Below are 12356 nucleotides of genomic sequence, written 5' to 3' on the forward strand. Positions count from 1 at the left end.
CTTAGTCACATTATATACTGAATCATGGTATACTTCACATGGTCCCATGACTTCTGTCTAGGGTTGGATCTTCTCATGGCCATTGGCTCTCCCTAGAAGGTGTTTCATGCTTCTGGTATCTCCAGTGTCCTAGGGTTTCTACTCTAACTTAGACTTCATTTCCATATATTCCCTCTCAGAGGTTGCCTAAAGGAGCTCTGAGCCTGTCACTCATTGCCTGACCTCCTAGTCTTTTGAAATCAGCACAGAAGTTTTCATGATCTTTCAACTCTTAGCTGGTAGGCTTGCATCACATGACCAATGGCAAGGTCTATTAACAACTTAGGCAGGAGCTGAGTCTCTAAGCACTCCTTCTGTGTCAGCTGTTCAGGCACTGAATTTCAGGGAGAGCCTGTCTTGCCTTCTCTACTTAATAGATTTCATTATGAAAAATTTCAAACATCTCTATTCCCCATAGAGAAGAATTACAATGACTTCATGTGTATTACTTTTATCCATGTGATCATTCTTACGTTATCTGCATTCTTAGGTGAAGATGTGCGTTCTATTGACAGACATCATCTCAGTGTATTATTTTCCTCCTGGTGGTCTGGATAAAAATATTTTCTGTTGTTCTGTAGTGACATCTAGTTTCACATGTTTGGTTCATCTTACTTCTGCACTTGAAACATAAATGAAATAAAAATTTACCCACTGAGCTTAATTGGAAGAGGTTGAAATCTAATTTAATAGAAATTCATCAGCCATTTAAAGACAATTTAGTTTTGTTGTTTTTAAAGATGTATAATAACTTAAATTAAACTAGGTATTGGAAAGCCAATAATTTGGGGATCTGTTTTTATAACTATAGAGATATTTAGGAGGTTGTCTTAGCCAACTATAAGTATATGGTTATAAAAAGCATGCTGTTCTTAACTGAGTGTTACTTTGCTTTACAATTTACATTGTGACTAAATTAAGTCACCTCAAGTTGTCAGAAGAACTGGGTGAATATTGTTTGAGAGGAAGGTGTCTTTTATTTTCCCAACATCTATGTAAACATATAAAAATTTTACCAACTATATAACATCTACAAGTGTTAGTACTTGACACTCGTCAAATTTTTACTGTAGTTTTTATTATCTTGAGTTTTCAATGAGGCAAATCAAACTCACAGAGGTTAACTAATTTGACCCAGCTTATACAGGCAAGAACAGGCAAAACTAGAATTTGTACCAGTTTTTGTTAACATCAAAAATCTTGGCTTCTCTTGCTTAGTTCAACCTAATAACAGAGGAAGCCTCATGGTGCCTGGCTATGACCAGGTGCAGGAGAACTCAGAGTTTTAGGACAAAGTGCTATGGAACCACAGAGGAAGTCAGAGTAAGATCCCATTAAAGGCAGGGAGTGGTGCCTGAGATCCCTGGAGCCCCATTGTCTAGCTCTAACCTTGCTCTTCAGTCTGGAGGATCCTTGCGGGACTCCAAAAGCATGTTGTTCCCCAACCCATGGAAATATTCATGGGTCCTAAAACTAACTAGCTTGGAATTCTACCTGACTATCCATCCTAGTTGGATCCATCTGCTACTCCAGCTGGTCTGCTTGGGATAGCAGTGTCTGGCCCATGGCTCAACCCACCTTCCCGAGAACTCCTGCTGCTATCAGGATTGTCCAGCTAACCCTAGGAAAAAACTAAATGACTAAATGATAGCATAAGAACACAATCAACAAGACCTAGGGCAATATGGTACTACCAGAGACTAGCTATCCTGAGACAACTAACACTAGATATTTTAATGAAACTGAAACACAAGAGGATCTTAAATCTAATAGTATAGTGATAGAGGCTTTTAAAGAGAACACAAATAAATCCCTTAAGGAAATACAGGAAAATACATTCAAGCAGGTAGAGACATTAAAAGAAGAAGCAAATAAATATAAAGAAATACAGGAAGATACAATTAAACAGGTGAAGGATGTGAATAAAGCTGTCCGAGACCTGAAAAGGAAAATGGAAGCAATAAATAAAACACAAATGGAGGTAATCCTGGAGATGGAAAACCTAGGAAAGAGAACAGGAACTACAGACATAAGCATCACCAACAGAATACAGGAGATGGAAGAGAGAATCTCAGATGAAAATATGAGAGATATCAATGTATTAGTCAAAGAAAATGCAAAATCTAAAAAGTCTATGACACAAACTTCCAGGAAATCTAGGACACTGAAGAGACCAAACCTAAGAATAACAGAAAGAGAAGAAAGTGAAGAGTTCTAGCTCAAAGGCCCTAACCTAAACAAAGATGCCTATAAAGAAAGCTTACAGAATACCAAGCAGATTGCAACAGAGAAGAAAATCCTCCTGTCACATAGTAATGAAAACACTAAACAGACAGAGCAAAGAAAGAATTTTAAAAGCAGCAAGGGAAAAAGACCAAGGCAGATCTATCCAAATTACACCTGATTTCTCATCTGAGACTCTAAAAGTTAGAAGGGCCTGGGCAGAGGTCTTGCAAATTGCAAGAGACACAAATGTCAGCCAAGACTATTATACCCAGCAAAATTTTCAATCACCATAGGTGGAGAAACCAAGGTATCCTATGACAAAGCTAAATTCGAACAATTCCTTTCCACTAACCCAGTCCTACAGGGGATACGGAAAAGAAAACTCCAACTCAATGAGGCTTACCATATTCAAGAAAACACAAGAAATAAATAATTTCATGCCATTAAAACCAACAAAAGAGAAATACACACACATACACACACACATACACACACACACACACACACACACACACACACAAACAAAACTACCACCAACATCAAAATAACAGGAAGTAACAATCATTGGTCATTAATATCTCTCAACATCAATGGATTTAATTCCCCAGTAAAAAGAGACAGTCTAACAGAGTAGATAGATAAACAGAACCCATCATTCTGCTCTATGCCCAACAGTGGGGATATGGACCCTGAAGAGACCACTTCTAGTAGTCAGACAAGACTCTCAATGGAGGGACGGGGACACCAAACTACCTATAAAACTTTTGACTCCAAATTTGTCCTTTCTAAAAGAAATCAAGGGACAAAGATGGAGCAGACACTGAAGGAATAGCCAACCAATGACTGGCCCATTTTGAGATCCATCCCACGGGTAGGCACCAATCCCTCACACTATTAATTATGCTATGTTGTGCTTGAAGGGGAGTGAGATAGAGGGAGGAACTCTGCAAGGGGGACCTGGAGAGGTCAGCATATGGGATATAAATAAGTAAGTAAGTAAGTAAATAAATAAATAAATAAATAGACTCTATCATGCCCAGGATCATAGGATCAGAGGTGAGGAGGACACAACATCTGCCCCAACACCAGAAATAACTGGGACCAGCGGGACCCAGGCATCGAGAAACTCCACCTGACCAGTGGCACAGGTTCCTTCCGGTCTGAGCTAGCGTCCTGAGCAGACCTTGGTCGCTAACTCTGCAGCCAGTACGACAACACCCAGAGGAAGATCCAATCCCAGGCACTCTAACAGGCCCAGGTCCACAGGATGACAGGATCCTAGGATCCCAGGAGCTTGGTTACACCAGGATCTCAGAGTTCCAGAAGCAGCTTGTCTCCCAAGAGCTCTGACACACCCAGGATCAGAGGATCACAGAATCACAGCATCACAAAGACAGCTGAACTCTGATGAGTTCTGATGCAACCAGGATCACGGGAAGGACAGACTCCAGTCAGATATAGTGAGGGCAGGTAGCACTAGAGATAATCAGATGGCGGGAGGCAAGACTAAGAACCAGAAAGACTAAGCAACAGAAACCAAGGTTACTTGCCATCATCAAAACCCAATTACCCACCATAGCAAGTCCTAGATACACCATCACACCGGAAAAGCAAGACTTGGATCTAAAGTCACTTCTCATGATAGAGGACTTTAAGAAGGACATAAGTCAGCCAGCTGGCCGGCCCCCATTCTTCTGTTCCTAGTCCCCAAAAGTCACAGCCTGATTCCGGGAGGCCGTAGCCCTTAGCTTGGGCGGGGTGGCGCGGGCCGGAAGGACACCATCCTGGCCTCGGCCATGGAGGTTCCCGTACTTCCCTCACGGAAGAGGACTTGACTGAAGTGAAGGACACTTTAGAGAATTTGCGTGTTTACCTGTGTGAGAAAATCATAGCTGAGAGACATTTTGATCATCTACGTGCAAAAAAAAAAAAAAAAAAAAAAAAAAAAAACTAAGTAGAGAAGACATGGAAGAAATTTCTTGCCGAACTTCAAGGAGAAAAAGGGCCGGGAAGTTACTAGACTACTTACAGGAGAACCCCAGGGGCCTGGACACCCTTGTGGAATCCATCCGCAGGGAGAAAACACAGAACTTCCTGATTCAGAAGATAACAGATGAAGTCCTAAAGCTTCGGAATATAAAACTGGAGCACCTCAAAGGCCTGAAGTACAGCAGCTGTGAGCCCTTTGCAGCTGGAGCCACCAACAACCTTTCTAGGTCCAATTCAGATGAGAGCAATTTCTCTGAAAAACAGAGAGCGTCCACTGTCATGTACCATCCAGAAGGAGAATCCAGCACTGCTCCCTTCGTCTCCACCGAGTCATCCCTGAACTTGCCAGTCCTGGAAGTTGGCAGAATTGAGAATAGCAGCTTCTCTTCAGCCACGCTTCCTCGACCTGGGGACCCGGGGGCACCCCTCTGCCCCCAGACCTGCGGTTGGAAGAGGGGGGAAGTTGTGGAAACTCAAGCGAGATGTTTTTCCCCTTATGATCACGGGCTCTTTCACGCCAGTGATACATCACGGCCTAGTTGTTTTTATAGTGATGAAAAATGGGGGGGAAGGATATCGTCTTTTTATAAAAACCATAGTAATGGGTCACTCACATTTGAGGCATGTCTTAGATTCCAGTGTACACATTCTCTGTAAATAGGATTTGTTAGAGTAAAGAGGCACTCTCCAGGGGCAGCTTGGTGAAAGTCATGGTGGCCGTGTACTTTTCCATAATGTCCTTTCTTCTTTATTATTTTTAGGTGTTTTAGTATTTTGAACTTTTTATAAGACTAACTTTATCGGAATATTTCTCAATTTGAGAAAACATCTTGTGGATTAAGAATAATGTTTCTTAGCACATTTATGCTACAAATTTTCAATCTGATTGTTTTTCCCAATGAGCTGGCAGTACATTTTAGCAGTAAGCTGTTCTGACTTTCAGAAAAGGTGGACACCGAGAAAGCTGCCAACACACTCGGGAGAATGTCCCACTCCTTGGTTCTGTGAAGCCGTCAGGTTCTAAGGAAACACCTGACGACGTTGAGCCTTGTGACCTTGGTTGGCCAAAATTTGTTTTATGCTCCCTTGCCAGTGTGAGTGTCTTGCCTTTTAAGGGCTTTGTGTCCTCAGTCTTATCCTAGAGACTGTTATCCTGGCAGGGCATGACTTGTAATTAATTAGTAAGACTTGTAATTGACTAAAATACTTGCTCTGAGCCTTTCGTTCTTGCTGGATGAACACTGCCATATGGAGTATGGATAAAATAAGTGAGTGTGAGGTAGGCAGTTCGGTTTTAGTATTTGCATCAAGCAGCCACCAGCTCCATCCATGTTTTTACTGTATTACAAAGTTTGACTAACTTTATACATTTAAAAAATGCTGATTGTATTCATTTAAATTATAATTTTACCTATTTCCTGACATCTAATCCCTATATATTTCTATTATTTAAAAATCAAGAAATGAAGATTTGCTATTAACAATAAAAGTTTTTTTAATGTAAAAAAAAGAAGGACATAAGTAACTCCCTTAAAGAAATACAGGAGAACGCAGGTAAACAGCTAGAAGCCCTGAAAGGAAATACAAAAATCCCTTAAAGAATTACAGGAAAACACAATCAAACAGGTGACTGAAATGAACAAAACTACCCAAGATCTAAAAATAGAAATAGAAACAATAAAGAAATCACAAAGGGAGATAACCCTGGAGTTAGAAAACCTAGGAAAGAGATCAGGAGTCATAGATGCAAACATCACCAACAGAATAAAAGAGATAGAGAATCTCAGGTGCAGAAGATACCATAGAAAACATTGACACAACAGTCAAAGAAAATGCAAAAATCAAAAAGCTCCTAACCCAAAACATCCAGGAAATCCTGGACACAATGAGAAGACCAAACCTAAGGATAATAGGTATAGAAGAGAGTGAAGATTTCCAACTTAAGGAGCCAGTAAATATCAGAATTACACCAGACTGCTCACCAGAGACTATGAAAGCTGGAAGATCCTGGGCAGATGTTGTACAGACCCTAAGAGAACACAAATGCCAGCCCAGGCTACTATACCCAACAAAACTCAATTACAATAGATAGAGAAACCAAGATATTCCATGTCAAAACCAAAACTACACAATATCGTTCCTTCGATTCAACCCTACAAAAGATAATAGATGGAAAACAACAACACAAGGAGGGAAACTACACCCTAGAAGAAGCAAGAAAGTAATTTTTCAACAAATCCAGAAGAAGATAGCCACACAAACATAATTCCACCTCTGACAACAAAAATAACAGGAAGTAGCAATCACTTTTCCTTAATATCTCTTAGCAAATGGTCCCAAGGAAGAAGCTAGAGTAGCCATTCTAATATCAAATAAAATCAACTCTCAACCAAAAGTTATCAAAAGAAGATAAGGAAGGATACTTCATATTGGTCAAACAAAAAAATCTACCAAGATGAACTCTCAATTCTAAACATCTATGTTCCAAAAGCAAGGACACCCACATTCATAAAAGAAACTTTTCTAAAGCTCAAAGCACACATCACACCCCATACAACAATAGTGGGAGACTTCAACACCCCACTCTCAGCAATGGGAAGATCATGGAAACAGAAACTAAACAGAGAAACAGTGAAACTAACAGAAGTTATGAACCAAATGGATCTAACAGATATTTATAGGACACTTCATCCTAAAGCAAAAGAATATACCTTCTTTTCAGCACCTCACGGTACCTTCTCCAAAACTGACCATATAATTGGCCACAAAACAGGCCTCAACAGATACAAGAAGATTGAAATGATCCCATGCACCATGGACTAAGGCTGGTCCTCAATACCAACAAAAACAATGGAAAGCACACATACACATGGAAGCTACTCAATTATAAAATAATGATAATAATAACACAATTTAATTAAAATATAATTACATCATTTATCCTCTTTTCTTGTCATCATGTTATCTCCCTTTTCCTTCTCAAATTCATGGCTTCCTTTTCTTTAATTCTTAATGTTACACACTCATAGATGCATATTTAAATATTTAAATAAAACATGCTGTTTGAGTCTGTTTAGTGTTGCTTGTATGTTCTGCTTTCTGGGTTAATCACTTGTATTCATAGCCAATTAGGGTACTCATTCTAGGGGAAGACCAATTCTCCTCTTAGCCTATAGTTAGTTCTTTTTTTAATTAATTAATTAATTTTTTACACTCCAAATTTTATTCTCATTCTCCCCAACCCTCTCCTCCTTCCACCCTCTGGCTGTTCCACATCCCATAAGTCCTCCCCATCCCCAGTCTCCACGTGGATGTCACCACCCTGCACCCCATCTGACGTCTAAACTCCCTGGGGCCTCCAGTCTCTTGAGGGTTAGGTGCATCATCTCTGAATGGACACAGATCTGCAAGTTCCCTACTGTATGTGTGTTGTGGCTCTCATATCATCTGGTGTATGCTGCCTGTTTGGTGGTCCAGTATCTTGGTGAGAGTTCTTGGGGGTCGAGATTAATTGAGACTGCTGGTCCTTCTACAGGGTCCCCCTTTTCTTCAGCTTCATTTATCCCCCCCCTAATTCAACAGCAGGGGTGAGTTGTTTCTCACCCAAATATCTGCATCTGTCTCTTTCAACTGCTTGTTGGGTCTTCTGGAGGGCAGTCATGCTAGGCCTTTTATTTTGAGGGCTCCATAGCCTCAGTAATAGTGTCAGGCCTTGGGACCTCCCCTTGAGCTGGATCCCTCTTTGGTCCTGTTGTTTGACCTTCTTTTCCTCAATTTCCTTTCCATCCCTGTAATTCTTTCAGACAGGAACAATTATGGGTCAAAGGTATGATTGTGGGATGACCCTTCCCACTCCCTTATTTGATGCCCTGTCTTCCTGCTGGAGATGGGCTCTATGAGTTTGGTCTCTTTACTGTTGAGCATTTCATCTAAGATCCCTCCCTTTGAGACCTGAGAGTTTCTCACCTTCCAGGTCTCTGGTGCATTCTGGAGGGCCCCCCAACCTCCTATCTCCTGAGGTTGCCTATTTCCATTTTTTCTGCTGGACCTTGGGGTTTCAGTCCTTTTCTCTCATCTAATACTAGATCAGGTTTCCCTCTCCCCCCCAACCCCTCCCCACCCCATCCAGTTTCCCTTTTACATCCCTCTCTCCCTCTCTACTTGTGATTGCTTTCTTCTCCCAAGTGGAATTGAGGCATCCTCACTTGGACACTTCAGCTTGTGTCCTTGACCTTTTTGAATTCTGTGGATTGTATCTTGGGTATTCTGTATTTTTTTCCAAACATCCACTTATTAGTGAGTACATACCATGCAAGTCCTTTTGGGTCTGAGTTACCTCCCTCAGGATGATATTCTCTAGTTCCATCCATTTGCCTGCAAAACTCAGGATGCTCTTTGATGGTGGCTATCTATAAGATTTACCCCTTCCATGCTAGTGTGTCTACTGGTGTTGCCATTGCTTGACTATTATTAAGACGGCTGTGTTGTCAAAATGAGTGTAGCTTCCTGTCATTTCTAGAAGACACAACCTCACATCAGACTTCTGGTTCAGCATCTTTTAAAATCTTTCAACTTCCTCTTCTTCAATGTTCCTTGAGCCTCAGATGCAGGTGTTTTGTGGATCTATCTCTGGGGCTGGATAACCCACATTAAGTTGTTCTCTGTGTTTTGACCAGTGTGGTTGTCTATGATGGTCTACATATGCTGCAAAGAGAAGCTTCCTTGATAGGGGTGGAAGCTACACGTATCTGTAGATAAAAAGATAAGTGTTTTGAATGCAGTAAGTAATTGTGACTCTCTGATTCATAACCTCACTATTCCTTGGTAGTTGGCTAGGTTTTCAATAACAGCATAATTTTCCTCTTGTTGATCAGGCCTTAAGGTCATACAACTATTGGTTACCACTAAGATATGAGCCACTATTGTAAGATATTTAGGAATATCTTACATGATGCCATAGCTAGATAGGACCACTGATCACTTCCCCTCTTTGGCAGCTCACATAACACCTCTGGTACTATGAAACTAAGTCCTCATGGGCAAAGCTCTCAGGTCAGATCCACCTCATCTCTTCTGAATCCTGTGTCCAAATAACACAGTGTCTTTAGCAATAGAGATTTATATTCAACCTCTGGGAGGCAAACAAAGTCAATAGTAGTAGCCTCTATTGTTTTGGGAGCCTCTTGGATTTCCCTAATGAATACTTGGAAAAGAATTTTCTGATGCTTGTTCCTGGGATTCTTATCAGATGGTCTATAGCCCTCGTTGGGGGAGGAGAGGTCAATGTTAGTTCAAGTGGCATAAATATTAAGTCATTATATCTATGTTTCCTTATGGCATTTTCAAACATCGTCTATGTTTTGTATTCTTCCTCTCTCCCACTCCTCCTGTATTGATCTTCATCTCACTTTCCAGTTAAAATCTCCCTCCTCAATTTCCCATTTCTCCTTCACATCACTTAGATCCTGGTATACTCTTCTCTAGGGATCCCCCGCCCCATGATCCTTTTTTACTTTCCTGGCTTACAGTCTTAATGAGGTTCATGTCTTTCTGTCTTCTGCCAAACCCCATCACTGTTTTCAGCTTTTCCACCTCCCTTGATACCTTTCTATCATTTATTCATCTTTCAAGATACTGTCAAACACTATTCCACCTATGAATGCTTTCCTAAACCTACACAGATGGAATTCTAAAAATTTCTGCTGAATCCTGGATCAGGAATAGCACATAGCTTTCAGTTTGAATGCTGATGTTAACTGATTGTGTGTAGCTCAATCTTGATGTGTTGAAAGATGTCAAATCTGAAACCTATTAGAAGTTAGCAAACCCTTTCCTGAAATGGGTAAGAGTATGGTATGTGAGCCACACGTGAAATATGCATACAGCAAAGAAGCTCATCACTACAATTTCATGACAGTAGTCATGCTCATTTGTTAGTTATTCATTTGATGAATAATACTTGTACAGTCAGTCTTTCATAATTGTGGGTTCCTTTTCCATGCAATCAACCTACTGAGGAATCAACATGTTATTATTTTATGTTTTATATTATTATCAAAATAATATATTATATAGAAATATGTTACCAGGATTATTATTATATCTTATCATTATTTTCTAAATTATATAAAATAACAACCATTTTAAAATTGTAGGTATTTCTGTGTAAATGATTGAGAGGATGTGAATAGGTTGTTTAAATACTATTGTATACTGTACTGTAGAAGAGACTTGAGTAAGTAAGGATTTTGATACTCAGATGTTCTGTAACCAGTTTTTCATGGGTACCAAGGAACAGCTATATATACTTATAAGGCTCAGTGTGAGCCTTATACACATCTATACCAAAGGAAGAGTTAATCAAGCTAGTTAGCATATCTATCACCCCAATACCTTACAATAATTTGTGTGTAGATTTATTTTGTTACACACACATAAGGCCCTGAATAGTGTTTTAGTTTGGAGTGACTATACAGATTAATTTTGTCAACTTGACCTGGGAACAAGGGACCTGTGTTGAAGAATTGCCTCCATCAGATTGACCTGTGAGCCTTCTTTTGATTGCTAACTAATGTAGGAAGGCCCAGTCCACTGTGGACAGTACCATATCTAGGCAGATGATTCTGGGCTGTCTACATCAGTCAGCTGACTATGAGCCAGAAAGCAAGCCTGGGAAGCAGTATTATTCCACAGTTCTGGCTTCAAGTTCTTGCCCTTCTGGAGTTTTTGTCCTGCTTGAGTTCGCTGACTTCCATAAGTGATGAACAGTGAAATGAAACAAACCCTTGGTTCCTTCCACTAGTGGATTTGGTCATGGTGTTTAGCACAACAGAGACCTGAGTAAAATAGTGACCATTTAGCTTGATGTATGAATGGATGCTTACCTCAGTTACCTTTTATTTCCACCTTTAATATGTATGATCCCACATACTGACACAAGCTGGAGAAATTGTTTTCAAACTGTGCTTACTACTGGAACCTTGATCCAAATGAAATTTCACACTGTGATCAGATGTGTGAAGTGAAAAGAAATTTTACTTTGGTTGAAAGAAGAGGAAGATGGCACCAAGCCTTGCCATTTTGGGGTCCTCAACTCCCTGCTCCCTGAATTTCCTGGAATCAGAGCAGGGTTATCAAAGAGTCCTAGATCCTAGAAGGACCAGAATCATGTCACCCGGCAAAGTCCATTCTCTGTCCTTCATCTACTGAACTAGACTCTCAGGAATAGGATCTGATGGCCTGTGTTAAAATAATCACCTGTGTAATTCTCACGCATGTTGAACTTTGAGACCAGGACATGGGAGTACTTGGCAGCTTCCTTGAGACATATCCATGTATGAAAATTCTGTCTCTCTGTGGGGTTTTATTTTTCCTGAGCTCACTACAGACTACAGAAATATTCTTGAAACAGGGATATCCTACCAGGCCTATAAATATTCAGTGGTTATCAGACAAGTCACTAAATTGGCCTTCTGTTTAAGAATTGGCCCAACAAAACTATGGGTGGTGGGGTAAATCTGTAACCAGCTCGTAAGGGGCAGAGATAAGAGGACTCAAGTTCTAGACCAGTCTGTGGTATAACAGCAAAACCCTATATCAAAACCCACCCAGCCAGCCAAACAAACAAACAAAAAACTGCCCCAAAGGAGCCTGAAAGAACACATACTGTTCCACACACAGAGTGTTCTGTGTGAAGCCCCATTTGGGCTGCAGTCCTGGGACCCAGAAGCAAAACTTCTCAATGAAGTGGCCACTTTCATGGCCCAAAGCTGCTGTCACCACCAGACGCTACCTTAGGGGTTCTACCCATGGCAGAGTGGAGGCTACGTTTTGAGTTTGGAGGCATGGAGGATGTGGCTGAGATTGGAATAGAATCTGACTTCTCCTCTTAGCCTTCGAGTCTGGGTGTGGCCCTCCTCTTATCTTGCCACCTGAGAGCTCTGACCCATGTATTAGCAGAAGACCTGAAAGCTGCCAATCTCCTGGTTTTAAAGGCTCTACAGAAAGCAGTGGACAATATAGGAAAATTCCCTGACATTGCACCTCAGACTCCTTGGAAACATTCTAAAATGAGGCCATGTAGCCTGCAATCAAGAACCCTC

General features: G+C 40.7%; 1 pseudogene; it reads left to right on the plus strand.

Moving 5' to 3' along the window:
* Nucleotides 1-4230: 4230 nt before the first annotated feature.
* Nucleotides 4231-5004, plus strand: LOC116091738 (annotated as a pseudogene).
* The last annotated feature ends 7352 nt before the right edge of the window (nt 5005-12356 follow it).

This window comes from Mastomys coucha, unplaced genomic scaffold (assembly GCF_008632895.1).
Source record: "Mastomys coucha isolate ucsf_1 unplaced genomic scaffold, UCSF_Mcou_1 pScaffold15, whole genome shotgun sequence".
NCBI lineage: Eukaryota > Metazoa > Chordata > Mammalia > Rodentia > Muridae > Mastomys > Mastomys coucha.